The 23373-nt window shown below is 42.9% G+C and overlaps 1 long non-coding RNA gene and 1 pseudogene across 2 annotated transcripts in view; one reads left to right on the forward strand and one right to left on the reverse strand.

The window, feature by feature from the left end:
* LOC107504861 overlaps nucleotides 1–23373 on the forward strand; it is a 115441-nt gene that overhangs the window by 3686 nt on the left and 88382 nt on the right. For both annotated transcript variants that reach the window (XR_004953151.1, XR_004953152.1), the window contains exons 3-4: nucleotides 880–986; nucleotides 8089–8198. This is a non-coding gene — a long non-coding RNA (uncharacterized LOC107504861). The remainder of the gene's footprint in view (nucleotides 1–879; nucleotides 987–8088; nucleotides 8199–23373) is intronic.
* Nucleotides 13738–13853, reverse strand: LOC118609230 (annotated as a pseudogene).

Consider the following 23373-nt stretch of genomic DNA (forward strand, 5'->3'; position numbering starts at 1 on the left):
GCAATGTGCATAGCATAGAGTCCAGTTTATATCAAACATTCCATAGATAGATGATAGAAAGAGAAGGATATCGATGTACATCAAGGATGACTTACTAGTGAAACTTCTCGATTTAATAAAAAAGGAAATAATTATTATACTTCTACAGATGAGGAAATTATGACCTGGAGGTTCTTTGATGACAATTTTAGAGAAAAGCTAAAAAAAGACAATAATGAAGTGTTTCATACATCCTGAAAGCTAATAGATTTCAGGTCAGTATTTGAAGGAGAAATGTATGCGGAAGAAACAAATATAGAAGCAAATAGTAAATAAGTTATCCCTAAAATTTAATGATAAAAGTTCTGAAAAAGAAGCAAGACTCCAAAAGGTCCCTGGTGAACCCATGCTGCTCATGCAAGCTTTAGGACCTGCTAAGTGGCCAAGAAGGTCCAAACAGGAAAAGAGTATGCATGGCACCCATTCATTCTTCATCCAAAAATTATCTGTGGTCTCTTATGTAAGGTGTAGGAGATACAAAGATAAGCTGCCTGTCTACATGGAATTTGTGGTACAGGAGGGGTTGGGAGGATACAGATAAGAATCAGATGATAAACTGGTTAATAACTAACAATTTGTTAAACCGCAGGTAGAATGTAAGTGATTCTATAGATGAAAACAGTAAAATGGGCTACTTTCCCCTAAAGAAAAGCCTGTAAAGCAGTTAGTGGTTAAAATTTGTTTGAGAACAACTTGTTTTGCTTCTGCTGACCTCTGGCTAGTTTTTGGTTTATAGACGGAGTAAGCAAAGCTGACAGTGGTTTAGAAATGGCTTGGGGAACCTGCAGCCTCAGGAAATTTCCTGTGCAAGTGTCTTAACTCTCTCTATCTTCCCACCAGACCTTCACTAACACTCCTGAGTGCTTTGAGAGTGAACTTCGTTTCAGGAAATTTCAGAAAATTTCAGAATTAAATAAGAGCTGCAACCGGCCTCAACTGAGTGGCAGGTAAGAGCTGGACCCAGTCCTGTTTGTATTACAGACATAGCAGGTAGCACATTTGAAAAGAAAAGTGATTCTAGTGAGTCGAGTACTTAATGTTTATAGCTTGTGTTACCTTTCTACTAAGCTGAATTCTTATAAACCCATTCCAGTTAAAAGATTTCATGATACTAGATTTCTAAGTTTGAGGGCTGACATTTTTTTCTATACAATTCCATCATGACCCACTGCATAACTTCCTCTTTGATGTGACCCTGAACTTGAGAATTTCCTGACTTTTGAGTGAGCACTTTGCCTAGTGCTGTAGTCAGGGAGTGAGGACAAAGGTATCACCAGGCAGGATAGTTGATGACTTTATGGGGCCAGAGAATCCAGTCTGCCCTCCAGCTTTATACACCCCACCACTGGATTCCCATCAGGGCCCCCTGGATGTCACTGTGTTGTCAGGCACAAAGTCTCACTTGTATCTCCAAGTTGCAATATTGGGGCATGGAAAGATAAAGGAACCTTGCTGGCAATTCTTTGATAAGCTTAAAATAGTTTATTTTAATTTCTAAATTATTAAATAAGTTTTAAAAAAGAGAATCACAATTGGACAAAAAAATGGAAATCTCACCAGATGCTACCATCTACTGTGAGTAATCAAATGTTGTGGGTTTTTTTCTCTCTTATCCTAAAATTGCAACTGAGAACCAAAAGTGTATACCATTTCTTACATTACAAATTTAAGAGGTCACCAGGAACTAACCATCTCTTTAGAACTTACTGACAGTTAACACATCTGAACTGGCCCTAACACCGACAGCACCCCCAACCCTACTCCCTTTCCCAAACTAAGAAGAGGCTTGAGGGTCCTAAGCTCTGTGGAGGTACAGTTAGTACTCATGGTGGGAGGCTGTTCCCTCCCCTATGTGTGTGTCGGGGGTGAGGGGAATGGTGTATTCCTGTTCTGTCGACCCAGGATAATCTCCCTTCTAATTATCCTCAAGTCAACTGATTAGGATCTTTATATCTACAAAGTCTGTTTTGCCACACAATATGATGTAATCACAGAGGAGACAGCTCATCATATTTTCAGGTTCCACTCAAATTTAAGGGGGCTGGAACCTTGGGGAGCAGCTTCAGATTCTGCCTATCACTAAAGAGAAGGGGTTTCTTTAATCCCACAGCCAGGTAAGGGAGAGAGTCAGCAAGACAGGGATATTGGACTCTTGCTAAGGCGCAGACCCCAAAGTTCCCCTCGGGCCACAAGGAGCTGAGCAGGATGAGAGGGTCATGGCAAACTTTCTGGGAGCCGAGGAGCATGGCACAAAATCTCCTTGTCACTGAGGTTTGGGGACAGACTTGAAAGTCACATGCTCGCTCCTAGGCTGGAGATTTCACGGGAGTATCCATCAGAGTTTGAAGGGCTGCAAGCACAGTGAGTCTGGAAAGAAGATGGGGCAGCTCCAACCACCCCAAATTTCCAAGTCCTTCCAAGCCTGGAGAAGGGGACCTAATGGTTCCTGGGCTCAGGAACTCAGAAGATATTTGAGGGGCAGAGCCAGCAAGCTACTGGGGGGCTAATGGGCCGGGCAAATGAGTTTGAGATGGAAGTTTTCAAATACTTAATATCGAATCTTTTTTTTAACAAATGTTTTATTGTAGTAAAATACATATAACATGCAATTTACCATTTTAACAATTTTTAAGTATACAAGTCAGTGGCATTTAATACATTCGTAATGTTTTGCAACCATCGCCATCATTCATCTCCAGGACTTTTTCATTATTGGAAATGGAAACTTTACCCATTAAATACTAACTTCCCATTTCCGCCTCCAACCAGCCCTTAGTAACCACCACCCTATTTTTTGTCTCTATGAATTTGCCTATTCTGGGTACTTCATATAAATGAAATCATATAATATTTGTCCTTTTGTGTCTGGCTTCTTTTACTTAGCAGTGTTTTCAAGGATCATCCATGTTGTCAATATGTATTAGAATTTTCATACTTTTTAGGGCTGAGTACTCTTCCATTGTATGTATGGGTCACATTTCGTTTATCTGTTCTTCCAACATTGGACACTTAGTTTGCTTCCAGTGATCATGAGTGCACAACTATCTGTCTGAGTTTCTCCTTTCAGTGATTTTGAGTATTTGCCCAGAAGTGGAATTGCTGAATCATATGGCAATTATTAAGTCTGGTCCGATCACTGATGCCTTGCTACTCTATAGGAAGTGGGAATTCGGCAGAAACAGCTGGGGACAGATGCTGACAGCAATCAAACTGTTTTATGCTTACGTCCTAACAAGTTGAGAATCTGGAATATACCAGTTGCAGGAATAAAATTCTTTTCCTTAAAATGTTTACTAACTTTGAAAATGATTCACTTAAGAATGTAGCAAGCTAATTATATTTATTGTGTCCTCTATTTCACTTCCCATTCATTTCCTAAACTCTTGTTGTTTGGGGTTGTCAGGGAGGAAGAAACTTTGCTCTACCCTCCAGGTTCTTTCAGCTGGTCTATTAATCAAGTAGACATGATTAGCCAGAGAAAATGATCAAATTTAATTGCATGCATATGTATGGAACCCCACATACGTGAGAGAGTAGAGAGTCTGAGACCCCACAGACATGAGAGGTTTAGAGACTGAAAGGGAAATTGAGGTACATAAAATATTGTGAGCTAGGGCAATCAGAGGTAATTACAGGGAGAGCACATGTTCAGTAATGATCAGTTTGTCCTGACATATGTAAAAAGTCATTTCTGGTGATAACTCTTATCGTGGACCAAACTCCTAATTTGAACCCTTCTAGTTAGTTAAGGGGAAGAGGGAACAGAAGTTTCTCTTAAACCCACAGGGTCTCGGTTGCCTTTAGCTCAAAATAATCTACATACCACTGAGGCACATCTTGGGGTGACTCATTCTGAACCATACAGGGTTTATTCCTACATCATTCTGAAGCTGTATTCTCTTTGTTCTCATCCTAGCTTTCAGCTATCGCCAGTTCGGACCATCCATTAAATATAAATATTTTTCCCAAAGCTGAGTCTTCAGCAGAATTCACACTGCTTTCCTTGGGCAAAGGCATTCATCACCCTGGCTTCAAATATTACTTCTGTAACGATGACCTGAAAAATTTCCACCTCTGGGCATTATTCATTTCATTTAACAAGCTGAATGCTTACTGTGGTTCTGGTCAGGGACCTTATTTTAGCCTGTCTGCTAGGCATTTCATTCATTAAATCCATTCATCCATCTATCATACCTATTTGTTTGTGGAAGGCCAGGCTCTCTTAGAACACTGGAGATGGGAGAGGTACAGATTTTAAAAAAGTGAAAGCATTCAGCATGATACAGAAGCAGGAGTAATCTACTGGCAACTAAAGGAGTTGAGATCCTGAAGAAGGAAGTAGAAGTGTCTGAGAGGTGGGGGCGGGGAGGGCTAGCTAGAAACATAATAGAAGGCCCGGTCCTATGGAGAGACATGGGTTTAAAACATTCTTGTATGGGAAATGATGGGGCTTTAAGGAAGCAATGATGTCTGACATTAAATTTGAAGTGTTTGCAAATCATGTGATAATACCCTCTGCGACTCCCCAACCTTGTAACAACAGCAGCTCTTTGAGGGGAATGAAGAGTCATACCCCTTGATTTCAGGAAAACAAAGAGAGCTAAAATAGAGCTGGGAGTGGTGGTTTGGAGTCAGAGGACAGCAGAGGAATTGGTTACAGTGTGGATAAGAAAGCAAATCCCGAGGCTCTTGAATATACTAGAAAAGTAGGGGAAAGTGTTCTACATTCTGGTGTTATGACTGCTTAACTCACTCATTTAAAATTTTTTAAATTACATTTGGCATACAGTATTATATTAGTTTTAGGTGTACAGCATAGTGATTAGACAATTATATAACATGAGAAATGATTACCCAGCTAAGTCTAGTACCCACCTGACATCATACATGGTTAATAATATTATTGACTGTGTTCTCTATGCTTTACATCCCTATGACTATTTTTATAACCGTCAGTTTCTATTTCTTAATCCCTTCCCCTTTTTAACCCAGCCCCCTAATCCCCTTCCATCTGACAACCGTCAGTTTGTTCTATATATCTATGAGTTTGTTTCTATTTTGTTTGCTCATTTATTTTAATTTTAGATTCCACATGTAAACGAAATTATATTGTATTTGTCTTTCTCTGTCTGACTTATTTGACTTAGCATAATGTCCTCTAGATCCATTCATGTTGTTGCAAGTGGCAAGATTTTTTTTTTTTTTTTTATGTCTGAGTACTATTCCATTACATATACGTGTACCACATCTTTATCCATTTGTCCATCAATGGACACTTAGGTTGCTTCTACATCTTGGCTATTGTAGATAATGCTGCAACGAATATAGAGGTGCATATATCTTTGAATTAGTATTTTGGATTTCTTTAGGTAAATACCCAGAAGTATAATTGCTGGATCATATGGTAGTTCCATTTTTAACTTTTTTGAGGAACCTCCATGTTGTTTTCCACAGTGGCTGCATCAATTCACAACCCCACCAACAGTACATGAGAGTTCCCTTTTTACCACATCCTCACCAACAGTTGTTGTTTGTTGATTTATTGATGATAGCCATTCTGACAGGTGTGAGGTGGTATCTCATTGTAGTTTTGATTTGTGTTTCCCTGATGATTAATGATGTTGATCATCTTTTCATATGTCTATTGACCATGCCTCTTTGTAGACATGTCTATTCAGGTCCTTTGCCTATTTTTTAATCAGATTTTTTTTTTTTGTATTAAGTCATATGAGTTCCTTATTTAATTTGAATATTAACTCCTTATCATTGGCAAATATTTTCTCCCATTGAGTGTCTTTTTTTGTTTTGCTGATGGTTTCCTTTGCTGTGTAAAACCTTTTTATGTTGATATAGTCCCATTTTGTTTATTTTTTCTTTTGTTTCCCTTGCCTGAGGAGACATATCCAAAAAAAAAAAAATATTGCTACGAGCGATGTCAAAGCTTGACTCATATATTTTCATATTGAGTAAAACGATGACCTCAAGAAGTTGGAGGCCATGGAGATTCTTGGACTGTGTAATACTCACAAACAAGACATAGACCTGTGGCATCAGGTGCCTGTTTTTCATAAGTGTTGGTGTACTCATGGGACCTGCTCCATGTGTTCACCACAGTAGTATTTAGCCCTTGCTTTTTGGCTTTTTTTTTAAGTTCCTAATCTTTTCTCAGACCCCTGACCTCTTTAAAAGGCCTAGAGATCTCTCGTTTCATGGGTATAAATCAGGGGTCCCCAACCCCTGGGCCACGGACTGGTACCGGTCCGTGGCCTCATAGGAATCGGGCCACAGAGCAGGAAGTGAGCAGCAGGTGGGCGAGCGAAGCTTCATCTGTGTTTGCAGCTGCTTCCCAGTGCTAGTATCAGCTCCACCTCAGATCATCAGGAATTAGGTTCTCACAGGAGCACCGGTCCCTGGATCCAAAAAGGTTGGGGACCACTGGTATAAATAATGATAGTAATGCCTTATAGCTTCATACCATTTCATGGTTTACAGAACTCATTCACACATATTTAACTCTCAGAAAAGTCCTAGAAGGGACTATTCTTATTATACAGAAGAGGAAACTGAGGCTCACACTAGCTAGCTCACACTCATTCTTGTAGTTAAGTGGCAGAGTGATAATGACGTCTACTACTCTGCTTTTCACCAGAGCTGCCTTCTGTGAGTCTTTGTGTATCAGATATAGCAATACTTTTTCATATATTCTCTCTATATAAAGCCAATTAGGGGATTTGTGCTCTTACTGTTGACTGTTTTCAAGGTTATTAAATTAGTATTGGGGAAAAGTATGACCTTTACGAGCATTTAAGGAATAGTAATAAACGTTAGAAATGTGGAAATCTCATTAGGAAATGGAAATCTCATGTTATTAAATATTCATCTGAGTAGAATCATCTGAGGAGGTAATAAGAGGGAGGGCTATGCGGGTGACAAAAAAATCAAAACTACATTTCCCAGTTGAAGGTTGAGAACATACAGTTTCCATTAAATTTGGATGGAAAGCATTGAAACATTTTCCTGAAGTGTTCCATAAAGAATTACTAAATGCCTAATACAAAGATTGTTATATACTTATGGAAAGATTCTGTGCTTGCATATATCAAATAAATCTAAAACAGGATCATTTCATGAGTAAAGCTGACATATATAAAGCATCATCCCCTCCAAGGCAGGAGAGAGCCCTACCTTCAAGCAAAACCACCGAGACTACAAAGGAGATCCTAATGCTACAGGATTCACACCCCACAGCTTCATCATTTTGCACATCTTTACATCTTCCTTTGGTTGTTTTTGGAAGCCCTTAGCCAGACCGACAGGGGTGACACACAGAGAATCGAGGCTATGTAGGTGAGGGGTGGAGCTGGCCCCCCGGAACATAGTCCCTTTACTCTCTGGCTCCCCTAGGCAGAACAGATGGACCACCCTTGGGAACCACATATTATGGTGAGAGAATGATTGTTCTCAACAGGGTATTTGAATGTACCCATTTCCCAGAAACTATTTGAAGATAGCAGGGGTAATTGAAATACAAACAGCTCCATAGTAGGTTTGAACTTTGTCTTTCATCAGCCCATTTCCCAGGTTTACTAAAAATAGCAAAATTAACTCATTTAATTTTCATTGACTTTTCCCTTCCCCTTTCTCTCTTGGGAAGAAGTACTTATGAGCTCCGATGAGGAACAGGCCTGATTGGATTCATAAATTAAATAGTTTAAGCAGTGAAGATCTGGCTCTAGAGCTAAATATGATATTTGAGTAAGAAGGAGCCATCTAATTTAATAAGTGGGATGACATGATAAAGAACAAGCCATTCTAACTTCCATTGTGTTAAAAAAAAAAATCGTTAAGAAATTCCAAATGTTTGAAACATGTGTAAGATGGCCAAATAACTTTTCATTTCATAAATACATTCACTAAAAAGTACCTTTAAATGTGAGTTTCTTGGATGCATTAAGAATGTTTAGGTTACAAACACAAGAATACTTCTCTTACTGTATCTGTTGCTCTGGACTTATAGTTTTCATACCTCGGTCTCAAAATATTTTTCAGAAGGAGAAACTTAGGCTACAAGAGAACCTAGAGATGAACCCGTTCTACTCTCCAGTCTGTGGCTTCCTTCAATAAATGACCTTTGCAAATTCAGAGACACTGCCTGACAGGTAGAGTTGCTATAAAAGCAGTTTGTTTATTTTTTAATTGAGACATAATTGACATAAAATGTTATCTTAATTTCAAGTGTGTAACATACTGATTCAATTTTTTTTATAGATTATGAAACGATCACCACAATGTCTAGTTAACATCCATCACCACACAGTTACAAAATTTTTTTTCTTGTAATATCAACTTTTAAGGGCTACTCTCTTAGCAACTTTCAAATATGCAATACAACAATATTAACTAAAGTCTCCATGCTGTACATTACATCCTCAGCACTTATTTATCTTATATTGGGAGTTTGTACCTTTTGACCCCTTCACCTATTTTGCCCCACCCCAGCAGTATATTATTAAAACAAGACAGTAATAGAATAACACACCATGATTTTTGGCAAAATAGTTTTCAGACAATTAATTAAAAAATGCCATAAACGTTGGATTAGAGGATGGGGAAAGGGTATTTTCATATATTTTTTAAACATGCAGCCTCTTGCCCAGCAAAGAGATACTTGTAGGGTGGCATTAGCTGGATATCTTTAAATAAGTGAAAAGTATCTAGTAACTGACACAGGAGGATCCATGTGTGCCAAGGCAGTGTGACATTTCAGCACCAGCCTGTGGCTGCCCACCCTTCTGGCTCTGTCTCTGTCCCCTGCCAGCGCCGTGTGCTATCTCTGGAAGGCCTTCCATTTCAGCAGGGCTTGCCTTCCAGGAGCAGCCCACACTGCCCTGGGGAACGAGTCTTCTTGGCAGCTGGCTCAAGATCGTGAAGTGATGACCCAGTTCTCCTCAAAGCCAATCTAGAAGGGAACTGGTGATGAGGGGGTGAGGTGGGAGGGTCCGGCCTCTCCTTAAATCCTACTGGAGCAGCTCCAAAAGGGGAGGGCGGGCAAAAGACCTGTCCTATCCCCAAAACTTGTTTACTACGCACAGGCTCTGAGGTTTTTTGTTAAGATTCTGAAGTTATTTACTCCTTATAAGGCCACTGAATTTTCTCTTTTCTTTTTCACGAGTGGAGCAGGCCTGGTATAAAAGAACTGGGGGATCTATTGCTTTTGTAATCATGATTCAGTCCCCTTGTTACTAAGAAGCAGACAGGTTGGAGTGAAGCCCCGACTCTGAGGTACACCGCTGCCTGATGGCGCGCCTCCCAGTGGAGTCCAGCCCAGGCCCCCTGGCAGCTCGCCAAATGCTGCCCGGCCTCTTGAGCGCTGCACCCCTCTGTCCAGCCCCTGAACCCCCTCTTCGCTCAGATCCCTCGCTGCTTCTGTGGCCTGCATACTTCCCGGCCTATTCCTGCTCCCCGCTTTGTCAGGGCTGCTCACATCCCGGCCTATGAAAGACCTCACTGGTTCTTAAAGCCCAGCTTAAATGCTGCTTCCTTGATGGGCAGTCCTGAGCATTCCCCAGACATCTCTGCCTCCTCCCCTCCCCTTTGCATTTGATGTTCTGTCTGGTGCTGTGGGTGTGTGTGCATCTGTCTTACTGATCCCCCATGGTGGGTCAGAAGATCTTTGATCTCGTCGGAGCCAGGCCTACATGTTCATTCCCCTTAGCACCTGGCATACGGAACACACTCATCATTTAAGAAATTAAGCCTATTTGGAGTAAATGGAAACCAAATCGAAGGGGGCAAGGAAGAGACTAGAGGACCAAGAAGTGGAGGCAGGAGGCTGGTGGGGAAAGCAAGGGAGCGATACCACGATTGCTCAACGGGGCAGCGCGGTTGAATGCAGACAGATTTTCAGCAACTTTGGTGGAACCAGGACGAAAGGGCACTAGGAGATTCTGAGTCATTGACATGCGTTATCCCCTAAAAGGGACTGCATGGTCAGTGGGCCAGGGCATTCTCATCTCAGAGCAGAACCTCCTCAGGGAATGCAATGTAACGAATGGTGGCTGCAGACCAAGCACATGGTCCATAGTCTCACGACAGCTAAATTGCAATCTCGAGGGTACTGAGGAGGGGGAAGGTCACAGCACCAAGGGTGATCACCACTAACATTTATGGGTCACAGTTCATTCCACAGGACCCCTGTTGAGATGCCCAGTGTCCTTCAAACCACTCAGTTGGGTTCCAGATCAGAGGGTAGCGGGGCCCCAGGAGACATTCCACTGCGGAGCCACACATCCTGGCTCAAGTAGGGTAGCCTTGCCCCTATTTTTAAGGATTTCCAGAAGAAGGGATTTTAATTCCTTTGTTTCTTGGGGAAGAGAAAGAGTTTGGGAGGCTTTCCTTCTTGGGTTTGTCAGGTGTGTCTGTGAACCACCTGAGGCTGTCTGGAAAGCGTTTGTGAGGCCCTGATCCAAGGACGGTATACGGCACTGCCGTGCGGTCCTGCGTCCTCCAGGCCTGGAACCGCAGAAGGGACACTGCCCTTTGCAGTAGCTGCTGAGTGGCTGTGGTGGTGTGTAGAGTTTACCTTGTACTTTGCAGTGAAAGCAGCCCGGTAGCGAGGCTGGTGGGGAGGGGTGGGGCGAGGTGGGGAGGAGAGGCTTTTCCAGAATCGAGGTGAAGTCATGCAGCTGAGAAAGAAAGAGTTGAAATACATGGAGTCGCTCTGCACAGTGGGCCTCAGAGTGAGGCCATTTCGTGGAAAAGCGACAGTCAGGGGAAGAGAGCCCTGAAGAGCTCCGGGCAAACCCTGACAAAGGCCCTTCTTTCAGGAAGGGGTGTGACCCAGGTGTTGAAACCCACGGGGGCCTGAGGGATTGCCTGGCTCAGAGATCCCAGAGGTCCTGGCTAGGCGGCCAGCGCTGGCTTTCTGCCATCCTCGGGGTTCAGCCATCAGAGGAGACAAGGTCTTTGTTCTTGTTTTGGGAGTGCAGCATTTTTTTCCTCTTAATTCTGAAATGCTTTAATTCATAGTAAGCTACGCTGGTTGGAAGCTGTTGGTGGAAGGCAGCCCATTGCCTAGGTCTGTAGCTTCTCATGTGCCTCTCACCAGAGGCCTAATGCAGACTAAATCGTCCTGTGAGCAGTTTGGGGTACCCCACACAGAACTCAGCTCTAATTCTGACACAACAACAGACAAATCATGAGTCCTGAGGGATCGGCCTCCAGATTTAAATGTGCTGCGTCCTGCCTAGTGTTTTCCACCAGGAGAGCTTCAGATTAGAAAATCCAGCCTCGAAGAGACCTGTTATGGTGAATTTGAAGCAGATTTAGGGGCAGTGTTTCAAGAAAGAAGTCAAGTGCCTTCCAGAAGACTTTAAAGTCCAGTATCATAGTGGGCTAACTTCCTTCCCCCCAAATCCACATCTTGAAGCCTTAACCTCGATTACCTTAGAATGTGATTGTATCTGGAGGTAAGGTCTTTAAAGAGGTGGTTAAAATGAGGTCAATACATGGGCCTTAATCCAATATGACTGGTGTCCTTCTAAGAAGAGGAGATTAAGATAGAGACATGTATAGAGAAGGGCTACATAAAGACGCAGGGAGAAGGCAGCCATCTACCAGCCAAGGAGAGAGCCCTCAGGAGAAAACAGCCCTGTCCACACCTTAATCTCAGATGTCCAGCTTCCGGAAGAGTGAGAAAATAAATTTCTGTTGTTTAAGCCCCCCAGTGTGTGGTACTGCAGCCTGAGCAGACTAATACAGGCGTGTTGAGGCGTACCTGTCGAGATCAGGAACAAGGCCCAGGAGAGGGAGGCAAGGATTGGAGACTGAAGCAATGCTCTGAAGTGACAAGATGTTAAATGGACTGTTCCAGGTTAGGGAGAAGGACTCAGAGGGTAGAGAATTAAGGACAGTTGGAAGTAAGGCTGGACTAAGTTAAAGGGATAAGCTGGTCTAACTCTCCTCTCTGTTTGGGTTCCTTTACCCCACTCACCCTTCCCTTATCACAGCTACCTAACCTGTTTCTCATTGCTCAGGGCCTTGCCTGCCCAGGGTCTTATGTCTCTCTGGACTATACATAATTTATTCGGGGACCCTGGAGATGGAAAAATACCTTGTTCTTCCCCCAAGAATCTCTCTTGTTGGAATATCCCGATTTTGGTGAAGGAGAAATTTAGAGTAAAGGCCTTTTGTAAGTGGCCCTCAGATGATATCACTTTGAGAACTGCCTGCTATTTCTACTCTTGAAGCTACCTTGACTGACAAAGGAAACGATTTAAAAGAAAAAATTGTGGACTGTGGGATGTAAAACTGAGTTGAAAAAATGAATAAAGTCCCCAATATGGAATCCCCAGATAGAGTCCTGTCTTAGTGTGCGGAACTACCCACCACCTCCTTGCTCAAAGTGCTGCCAGGAACATTCAAGCTAAAAAAATATTGAGGATCCTTGTGAGTATTGGATATGTGTCTAGCGCCGACATGCTCCCTACTAGAAGTGGGAAATACACTTAAGTGACCTAGACTTAAGTTCCCCCATTTAACTTTTGAGGTTGGAAGAGACTACTTACTTTTTATAAAAAAAAAAAAAAAATCATATGTTCATTAAATTGTTATAATTTTCTTTATAATAATAGGTCTGGAATAGGTGGCAATTCCCCGAAACTGTGGAACGAATGGCTTGTCTTCTCACTGTCATTTTGATAATTATAGTGAACAGCAACTCATTTAGTTGGCATCATTTGGGAGAACTGGAACTTATCTCTGAGTGTCATTGTTATAATAGTTTTGATAGAATCTCTTGAAAATCCACCAAATATCCTTTTTTCTACCTAAATGTGGTTGACAGGATACAGCGTAGATGTTTTACTCTTTGGGGTCATCATAGCATTCCTGTTATGCTGAGGTGTAACTCAGCGATGTCATAACTGGGCCACTGCATTGGGCTTTTTTGCACATGTGGCTAATTGATCTTTTTTTTTTAATCTTTTATCTACTTGGTGTCATTGCCTATTTTTGTCAATCTGTCTGCTTCGAGAGCTCTCTCACTTGCTTTGGGCTAGGCAAGCAGACATCATGCTTGTTAGAATATGCCTATCGCTAGATAAAATTGGCTCTGAATGACAGGTGTCAGGAGCTCTTTGGTGAATAGGGGTGCAGCGGACAGCTGTGAAAACAATCCCAGCTCGAGTTACTGCCTTTCTAAAAGTCCCTGATTTCTATTCAATAATCCATGTGTTTCTACCAGGGGCTACAAGCACTTGACTCAGCTAAGCCAATCAGCATGTTGCATTCCCCTAGGCATGTGGTTGGTCCAGAGGTGAGCAGTGGTCCCAGGCAGGTCTAGCCATCGTGCTCGTGGCATCTCTGGTTTATGATGCTCTTTCTTTGGACATGAAGACAAAGGATATAGCCTGGGTCTATCAGCAGTCATCTTGCCACCACTAGTGAGTCAGCCTTAGGATGAGGCTGGTATTGAGGAAGGCAGAATGGAGCAAAACTATACTTTGATGACATCCTGTAAGCACTGGATAAACCACTGTTTAAAGATCCCCCTGCCTCTGGATGGTTTTCATGAGACTTCATTTGATAAATTTCTTTATTGTTTAAGCAGTTAGAGTTAACTGTTTTGCTACTTAACACCAAAGAGAATCCTAACTAACTCATAATGTGAAAGAATTTTTTAAAATTTATTATTATTTATGCCTACAGCACCTGATCTTACTAGGTGGTCTCCCATCCAAGTACTAACCAGGCCTAACCTTGCTTAGCTTCTGAGATCAGACATCAGGCTTGTTCAGGGTGGCATGGCCGTAGACCATGGACTATGGCTCCACTGGGGTGCGAACCTAGGACCTTCTGCGTGTAAAGCAGATGTGCCAACCGCTACACTTTAGAACCACATCCTAATGTAAAAGAATTTAGAACTTGGACTTGGTATAAAATCTATTTTGTTAACTCAGAAGATATTGTCAGTACACTTCCTCATAATACATGGGTATCCACTTATTCTTTAAACTGTATATATGTATTACGTGTATTTCTCTAGAAAAAGTAGTTAATATCATTATGTATACATTTAGGGAGAATAACCAATAACATTTCGTCAAAAAATATTTATTGAGTGTCTATCTCTAGGACAGTCATAAGTCCTAGGGAGGGAGTAGGGGAACAGGACAAAAATCTCCACTCAAGAAGATAAATTTTAAAAAGACCAAAAATATATAGTAATGTCAGGTAATGATAATGATATCTCCTATGAATAAGAGTAAAGAGGATTAAGGGAGAGACAGATGTGCTGTTATTTAGGCAGCGTGGCCAGGAATGCATCCCCGATGAGATGACATTTGAGCAGAGACCTGAAGGAAGTGAGGGAGTGAGCCTTGTAGACATCAGGCAGTCGGGGAAGAGTGCTCAGGTAGGGCAGCTGTGCACGCAAGGGTCCTGAGGTGGGAGCAGGCTTGGAGTGCTCTGGAAACAGCCTGGAGGGCGGGGCTGGAGTGCAGGGCGCATAGCCTCATACCCATGGCGAGGACGAGCTAGACTCGGGGAGGGGGTATGTTCGCAGGATTTTGAACATGGAATGTTAGGATCCGACTCAGCATTTAAAGGACTGCTGTTGCCAAGCGGAGCTAGTGTGTAGAGAGTAAGGGTGGACAGGGGGAGGCCAGTTAGGAGGCTTTTGCGTTATTCTAGGTGAGAGAAATGGTGGCCCGGACATGGGCGTAGCAGTAAGGGTAGTGATAGGTGGTGAGACCCTAAAAGTAGAGCCCAGCACTTGTCAGGGAACATGGACTGGATGTGGCAGAGGAAACAACGAGAGGGATCAAGGGCACCCAGGGACAGTTGGAGGAGGCGCAGGTCTGGGAAGAGAATCCAGGGTTCTGTTTTGAATGTGTTGGATTTGTGACACCTGATTAGACATGCAGGTGGGGCTCTGGTGGGCAGCCGGATATACAGATGCAGATTTAGGAGAACACAGGGGAGTGTTTTGAGAAGCTATCTAGCCTTCTCATTGATTGTCCTATCAGTGACGGATGGAGAACTAAAGACAGACGAAGTGGATGGAAACTTTATGAACACTGGTGATCTTTCCTACAATGTCCAGGATGTAGCGGCTGGACAGCTTCAAAGGGAGCTGCCTAGGGTTGACGAATTCTCTGTATTTGATCAGGAAATCATGTTATTGGAGGAAACAACATGAGTGACATGAAAACCCTCTGAGAAGAACTCCCTGTGTGGCTGGAACCTCTGCTACAAGGCAATTCAAATGACGCTTCTAATTGCCAGCTTTAGCAACCTTCTAAATAGCAAAAAGCACAGGCCTGCAAGCGAATACACAGGTTGTTGCATTTTATCTTTTGTCCCCAAAGTCCTTGAGCACTGTGGATTATGTCCTTCTGCATCTGATGCCATTCTCCCTGCTGAGTGACTTGGGAGCCTGTAAATATAGCAGTAGTGTTGGGAGCAGATAATGACAGTGTCACCTGTGACCATAGAATGTGGAAGTCCCTCCATAGTCATTGGTAACCTCTGACCTTCTGTCTGTCAGCTCTGTGCAGCCTAAGTAGCATTACCGTGAAACCAAAGGCCGTGTGTTGGCCCCCTGGGCTCTGCCTGTTCTGCTCTGTCAGACACATTTGAACCTTAGTCCTTGAGCTGGTTCTCTGTAAAATGATTTAATCTAGTTTTCAAAATGAACACCGAACGTATATGTTCTAGGAGTTCAAATCAAAAATGCTCACTTAACCTAGCTGAATTCCTTGTCCATTTTTCCAAAGGGAGAGGGCAAAAAGGAGGAGCATGAGAGAACATCACTAATGCTTCAACAGTCTCTGAGCGCTCGTTCTGTGGAAAGATTAAAGGCTCCCTGGAGGCACCAGCAGAAATGTCCCCCTGTAGGTTTGCATTCAAATTAGCTAATGAGATGAGCCTCCCATCTCAGTTTCCTGTCTTTGGTTATAATTGCTGTTGCAGACTTACTAATCATTTCCTGCAGTCTTTTTTTTCTTTGGCTATGATAAATATTAATGTCTTTAATTTTTCATTCCTCTTTTGGGCCTGGGATTCTGTTAAGAGTGAAGTTTTCTAGTTCTCTAGTCTGTCTTTCTCAGCGATGAACAATTTTGATTTTCTGTAATAGATTTTTCTAGGTTAGTTTTTAATTTGGCCCTTCACTCTTGTTTTTCTTTGAGTGTTCTAAAAAAAATGGCCTACATCGGCCAGAGCAATCCAAGAATTTAAAGCTCATCATGGCCTCTTTTTGACTGTTTTCTCTCTAGAGCCCCTGACCTGGGCTTCCAGGGGTGGGTCAGTTCCCTGAGAATATATGCAACATGTTACGTGTCCAGGAGTATGTGCTTCCCCCATCCCCAGACAAAGATGTCATAATTTGCATGAGGTTTTCAAAATATTTTCACTAAAATAAATTCAAAACCATTCAGAAACCCTGCTGAACCATTCTGGAGACTTTTGCTTTAGGCAAATCTGGTGACTAATAATTCTTATGATACATGGGACCAAACGTAATCATATCTTCTAGAGTCTAGGAACAAGGCTATTTCCTCCTCCCTTAGAACCACAGAGCCTTTGAACTAAATATGATTTCCTCTTCCTCATTCTACAGATGTGGAAATGAATTTCTCAAAATGATAGTTTATCTGCCCCAAATCTCAAGATTAGGTAGCTGCAGAGCTGGAAATAGAACCAGAATTTTTTGGTTTTTGATTCAGTCTTGTGTTTACTACGTCCATTCCACCGACGGCAAGATGACGTCTAACACTCCATAACATTCAGCATCCCAAATCCTTCTCTCTTAATTAGGATGTATCAGTTTATTCTCTCCAACTAAAACAAGTTCATTCTTAGTACCTCAGTAAAAGTACCTACATCATCTTTAGTAATTGAAAAGAACCATTCCAAACCATGTGAAGGGTTTGTATGTCATAAACTTAAGAAATCATTTCTTGTCCTTCCCAGCCTGCAAAGGACACTCTCGTGTTTGCTGTAGACTCCCGCCATTGCATCGTTACTTAGCTCTTTGTATCCTTGCCCTTCGTTGCCCCTAGAATTTTAGGGGCCTTTGAGACAAAGACCTTCTCTTGAATGCATTAATGAAGGAGATATTTGTGAAATGATCAGCATTCTTTACACGTTCTATTATACTTAGGATATCATTGAAGTGTTATCTCTGTGGATCATAATTCATAAGCTCAAATGCCTTCAAGGGTCAGGCAAATAATTTAAATTATTGAAGCAAAAACAAATTTTAAGACCATAGGACAGTGAAAACAGCCAAAAACTGGGAAGCCAATGCCCCATCACATTTAAACTTTAAAAAAGCACTTCAGAGGGCAAACTTTCAGCTAGCTATGGTGGCATGGAAAGGTCAGCAAATCCTCCCTCCCTGCAAAAGTATGAAACTGGACAACACAGTCAAAGCCAGCCATTTCTGGGTCCTGGAAGTTGGCCAAAGGCAGATAACAAATTGAGAAGCATTTACTCATGAAAAATAGCTAGAGCTTCCGGCAAGAATAGCAGGGGTCTGTAGCCTTGTGGCCTGTCTGCCTCTATCCCAGCCTCTCCCCCACTCTGTCCACAGTTTTATCAGCAAGAGCTGACCAGAAAAAAACATCAAGTTTGCTGCCAAAGAGAGCAGATCAATTTTGGGCAAAGGACAAAAACCTTCAGTGTTGACCGTAACAGGGAACTTGGCAGGAAACAAATGGGGAAGACTCTCACAGCTCTGCCGGTCTGAGAATGTGCTCCTGGTTGGGGTAAGTGGTGAACCAGCCATAAGTTTAACTGAAAATCTTGGAATGGGAGAGCCAAAGAAGGGCTGAGCTGGGCTGGCCACACGTGGGGGCTGACTGGGAAATGGTGGCACATGTGCAGGGGAGACCCAAGAAAGCCCAGTAGAATGCGAAAACTGCTGCAGACTTATTGCTGGCTGAACTTCAGATGCCCTCCTTAATCCTCGCACATCTATTCGCAGGAAGTGGAAGCTTTACAGGCTTCTGGTGTTTGAGAAAAACATCTGCCCGAATTTACTGGCTGACCACTAAGCCACACAGGCAAGGGGCAACCCCAGGAAATGAAGCTAACAAATAACAATAGGAATAAAAAACCCAGGCAGAGACAGCAGCAGCTACACACTGGGGAGGGGAAATTCTGCAGTCAAATGCAGGCAAGTTTAAAATAAAACCCTCAGGAAAAGAAATCAGATCCAGCGCTGCTAAATATTACCTAAAATAAGTATCTGAAATATTCAGTTTTCACGAACAAAAAAGTTACAAGATATGCAAATGTGTAGCAAAGCATGACCCATACTCAGAAAAAAAGTAGTGAATGGAGATTGACTCTCACTGGTCCCAGATGTTGAATTTAGCAGATCAAGCTTCAAAATGGCAATTAAAAACAGGTTCAAAGAACTAAAGGAAACCATTTTCTAAAAATTAAAGAAAAATATGATGACAGTGATTCAATAAATATGGAATCTCAGTAGAGAAATAAGAACTATAAAAAGAAACCAAATGAAAATACTGGAGTTGAAAAATACAAGAAACAAAATAAAAATTTTTCTAGTGGTCCCAAGAGCAGATGTGAGATGGCAGAAGAAAGAATCAGTGAACGTGAGGATAAGCAGTAGAAATTATACACTGAACAAAAGAAAGAAAAAAGATTGAAGAAAAACAGCTTTAAACACATAGGACAATGTTAAGCATCCTGAAATACATGTCTCGGAAGGAGATAAGAAAGAGAAAACACTGGAAACTGAGTAAATAATGACAGGGCATAAGTAAATAAATTAGTTAGAAACTATGTTATTATTGAATAATATGTGTTGGGAGGGGGTCAGGAGAAAGGAGCCATCGTATATCTGAGAATCTTGGCACATAGGTGCACTTCCAGTGAAAAGCAGTTGACGCGGTAATGAACAAAGCATCACCTGAAACGCTCTTTGCCTCACACCCTAAATACACAGGCCTGACCCTTGGTGCTTTTCTCTGTGCAGGCTCATTCCTTTGTGTTGTTAAAATCTTGCCTGAGAGACAAAAATGTATGTGACAACTTAACACAGTGCTGGGGATTAGAAAGCTTAGTGGGAGTGGTTGTTGTTTGGAATAGTATAATAAGGACTTCTGGTCCCTCCTACCTTGATCCCAGTTTCGTGGTGCCTCTTAATTCTGCCAGGAATTAGAAATAGCCAAATGGTAAGAGACATTCATTGTCCATTTCCAACTCTTGGCCTGTAACTTTCTTAGGGAACACAAATAAAGCCCATTAGACCAGAAGTTTACTCAGAATTTGGATGTTGGACCTAGGGCAGAGACTGACTGTGTGTCAATCTCAGAGCTTATATTATGACCAAGAAAGGTCTTCTCATGAGGTCAGAACAGGCCCGAGAGGTATGTAACTATTTGGGTACCTTGGGTTGGCATGAATGACTGATGACTCCCAAATTACATACCTTCCTTCCTTCCTCAGAGTGTAGTGGCTTCTTTTTACAAGGAGGCAATGAATCCCCAGAAGACATACCTGGCTGAATACCTTTGCAAAGTATCTAGTCACCAGATTCCTAAAGAGCAGTGCTATTCTCTTCAAAGTATTATCTGATAAAAGACTTTTCAGTATTCTCAGTGGCACAGGTTTGCCTCTATCCAAGAACCATAAGTCTGATGATGTTAGTTGTATTAGTCTGCTCTGGCAGCCTAATACAGTGCCACAGACTAGTGGCTTAAACAACAGACATTTGTTTCCTCACAGTTCTAGAGGCTGGAAGTCCCAGATCAGGGTGGGGTTTCTTCCGTGGCCTCTCTCCTTGGCTTGTAGATGGCTGTCTTCTCCCCGTGTCTTCATATGGTCTTCCTTGTGTATGTTTTCTGGTCAGAGTCCCCTTTGGTTTCTTCTCCAGTCAGTCCTTCTTGGCTTAGGGGACTCTGAGCCGTGGGTCAAGGTGACCCAGCTGCCGGGCAGTGCTGGTGCCAGCCTGTCATCGTTCTGTGGGCACTGCCTCCTTCGTCCTGGCCTCACACGGACCTACCAGCACCATCAGCTCAGCTGGCCTCTCTCTTCTCTGCTCTTCTCTTCCTGATTCCCTCGCTTGCTGCTTTCTGATCAACATGGGCAACAGGCATGTATACCAGCCTTTGGGTTGCTCTCAGGACCTTTCAGATATTGGGGTGCTTATTCCATCATACTCAGGTTCCCAAGAGGAACACAGAAGGCAAGCGAAGCTATCTTCATTCCTGGTGAAGAGTCTATCCTCTAACCCTCTTTAGTGAACCACCAAGATATACCTTGAGCCTAAGGGGCTCCCCGCTTCCTTCTGAGGAGTTAAATAATATAGGGGGACAATAGGAAATGAATATACCCTACATCTGCCATTAACACGCTATTGGATTCTTAGGCAGGGGATTCCTCCCTCTTGGTCTAAGGTACTACTGTACTTTAGGGAGCGTTATACACAATGGTTTTCTAACATTTAATTGAAATTTTTAAGGAGCAGGACATTTTTAGCAATCGAAACCTGCGTGTGTGGAAGCCCCATGTGAAACAGAAGAGTGTAGAGCTTCTTGGGTGGATTTTGGGACCTACTAGGTGGGGCAGGCTGGATGGCTCTGGCAGCGCTGGAGCTGGGTCCCCAGCCTGCGCACTGCCATTGACTTCCCTTTGCGGGGAAGGTGGGCATTCTGTGTCCTTGATTGGTTGACAACCTCTGACATACTCTGAGAAACCCATTAGAACTGAGTAGAACGTAGACTACTGTGGTTAGTGATGAGGCTTCATACATACATTGTATTTTGGGTGCTCTATACAACTTATAAGAATAGACCTCATCTTCGAGGCATTTCCATCTGCAAGATCCACCTCACCCCCCAAGGTCCTCATGTCACCTCCCTATCCCTCCAGGAGCTTAAGCAAGGAGATCGTGGCTATCCTTCTCAAATGAGTAGCCATTAATACAACATCCCTCTTAATATAACACATCTAGAAAGACCCCCTGGTAAGTTTTCATTGTTATTGAAATTGACTTCTGTGATTTCCTAGTGTCTTCAAAGTGCCCTTGGGGAACATACTCTTCCCCTGGAGGTTTCCTTTAAATTTTCTTTTGTTGCTCTTGAAAGTTTGCCAGGGTCTCATGCATCTCTGTGCAGCTCTAAGCCTCAGATGTTTAAGGCTGAGGACGTCTTAGGACATGGTGCTTAAAAAAATGGAAAAGATAAACGGACACATTTTCTTATTGGCATTGAAATGCTCTGGGAGGACACCAAAGGCAATATAAACACTGCCCGACTGTGAAATCAAAGCATCATTTAAAAACAAACAAATAAGCTCAATGGGGTAGGATGATTACTCCCTTATTAAAAGCAACTTTGGGACCAGACAAAACAAACACAGAATTGGAGGAGGGTTATTAAATGTGAACTTGTCTGTGCTGTACAGGAAAATTTTCTACTTGGTCACTTCATGAAGAAATATATAGAGCAAGATGAAAGGATATATATATATATATATATTAGTGTTGACATAATACATAAGAATCAGTGGAGGAACTTGTTAAAATAGCAAATTCCTGTATTCCTCCAAACCCAGACATTCTGCTTCAGCAGGTGTGTGTGAAACATTGCAGGTGCTGTAACACAGATGGTCCCAGGAGGAAGTTTTGATGATCACCAATGATTGTATCTGAGCTACCAGCGTGAAGACAGGCTATGGTCCAGGGACTTAAGTCTGTTTTTGCAAACTCATTGAGAACAAGGACCCTCATGCACACTTCTTTTTATTTCCCACAATGCCTTCCCTCGACAAAATTTATTAGGGACTGGATAGTAGTAGTTCTCTAATAAAAACAAAAGGAGTGTTGTTGTTAGTATTGCATTGCATTATATTGCATAGAGTTAGTTCTAAACATATCACAATCCAATTGAGTCATTAGATTATTCTTTCTGAAATTAATCAGCTTTCTGTTCTCTCTGCTGACTTAATATTACTTGGAAAAATCAAAGGTGTTCGCATCCCCTCAGATCATATGAGGTCCGGAATGTTCAGGAGCACAACTCAACTTATTCACTACTCTTCTGTCTGTTATAGGGCCTCTCTTTTCATCGGTCCATTCACATTCTTCCCCCAGCCCTCCACCTGATTCTGACCTCAACCTGCAGGGCAAACCCTCCATCTCCCAGGGCAGCTAGGCAAGACTCTTGGCCACTCCTGAGACCAGCATGACTCAGGCCACACACAGGGTTTGCAGCAGACCTCTCACATCCTGGAAATAAGCTTTGGTCACTGCAGGGAGAGCAGACGAGCCCACCCCCTCCGCGTGCATCTCCTGTCCTCTCTGGTCTGGCATCTCTTTTCCCTCCCACACCTTCTCCCTCTGGTTTCTTGCACTGTTGGTCTTATAGGGGAGGAAAAATAATCTTCTCCTACCCTTCTAAGTTCTTGGCTGAGACCCCTGTAATAAAAGGAAGATTAGGAAGAGAAAAACAAGCAAATTTACTAACACACAGACCTCGTTCATGTATAAATGGGAGACACCCAGGAAAGATGAGGAACTCCCTAAGGTGGCCTAAATGCCATCCTAATAGGGAAAAGGGAGGGGGGACACAGGCCTCTTAGGGGAGAGGAAATTATTTTCAGGAAGGATGAGGCCTCTTAGAAGAATGGATGGGAGAAGGTGGTATGACAGTTTGTGACAAGGTCTGTCTGGGTATGGCACTGACTTCTGGTCAGTTCTCCTGTGACAAGAGGCAGTTTTCCCTGGCTGATGAAACTGCCCAGCAGCGGATTATGACACTTGAGCTTCTTTTGGAGAATCTGTCTTTAGGCAGATAAGGGGAGTTGAGAGAAAGCCTTTCCCTGCATTTGCTGGTTTTCAAGTGCCTATGGCTCAACATAATCAATATTCCAAAGTAGCATATTTTAGGGTGGTGTGTCCTGAACTTCTATTTGTATTTTAGGGTGGCATCTTCTGCTACCCTTCAGTCTCCCATCTCCAGGACTTGTGCTGCCTGTATGGGTGGGAACATTGGGTGTTACAGAACTGACTGCCCCGGGCAGAGTCCCTGGCACTTGACGGTTCGTCCTTGGAGCAGACGCAGCTCTGCGCCAGGACGTGAGGCTCTGCGAGAGGAGCAGGCTGGGTCTCTCTCTCACACACATCAGCACAAATTGCACAGCTCCAGCCTTGCCTGCTCTCCAGCTGGTTCGCCGCCTCCCTGCCTCCCTCTGTAGCCTCTCCTACATGCCCACCCTAGGCTGGGCTCTCCCCACCCTCCTCGCAGGAAACAAGCCCCATTCTTCCCTGAGGATAACGCTTCCTGGACAGCCCTCTCT

Source organism: Rousettus aegyptiacus, unplaced genomic scaffold, assembly GCF_014176215.1.
Source record: "Rousettus aegyptiacus isolate mRouAeg1 unplaced genomic scaffold, mRouAeg1.p scaffold_m13_p_10, whole genome shotgun sequence".
NCBI classification, from domain to species: domain Eukaryota; kingdom Metazoa; phylum Chordata; class Mammalia; order Chiroptera; family Pteropodidae; genus Rousettus; species Rousettus aegyptiacus.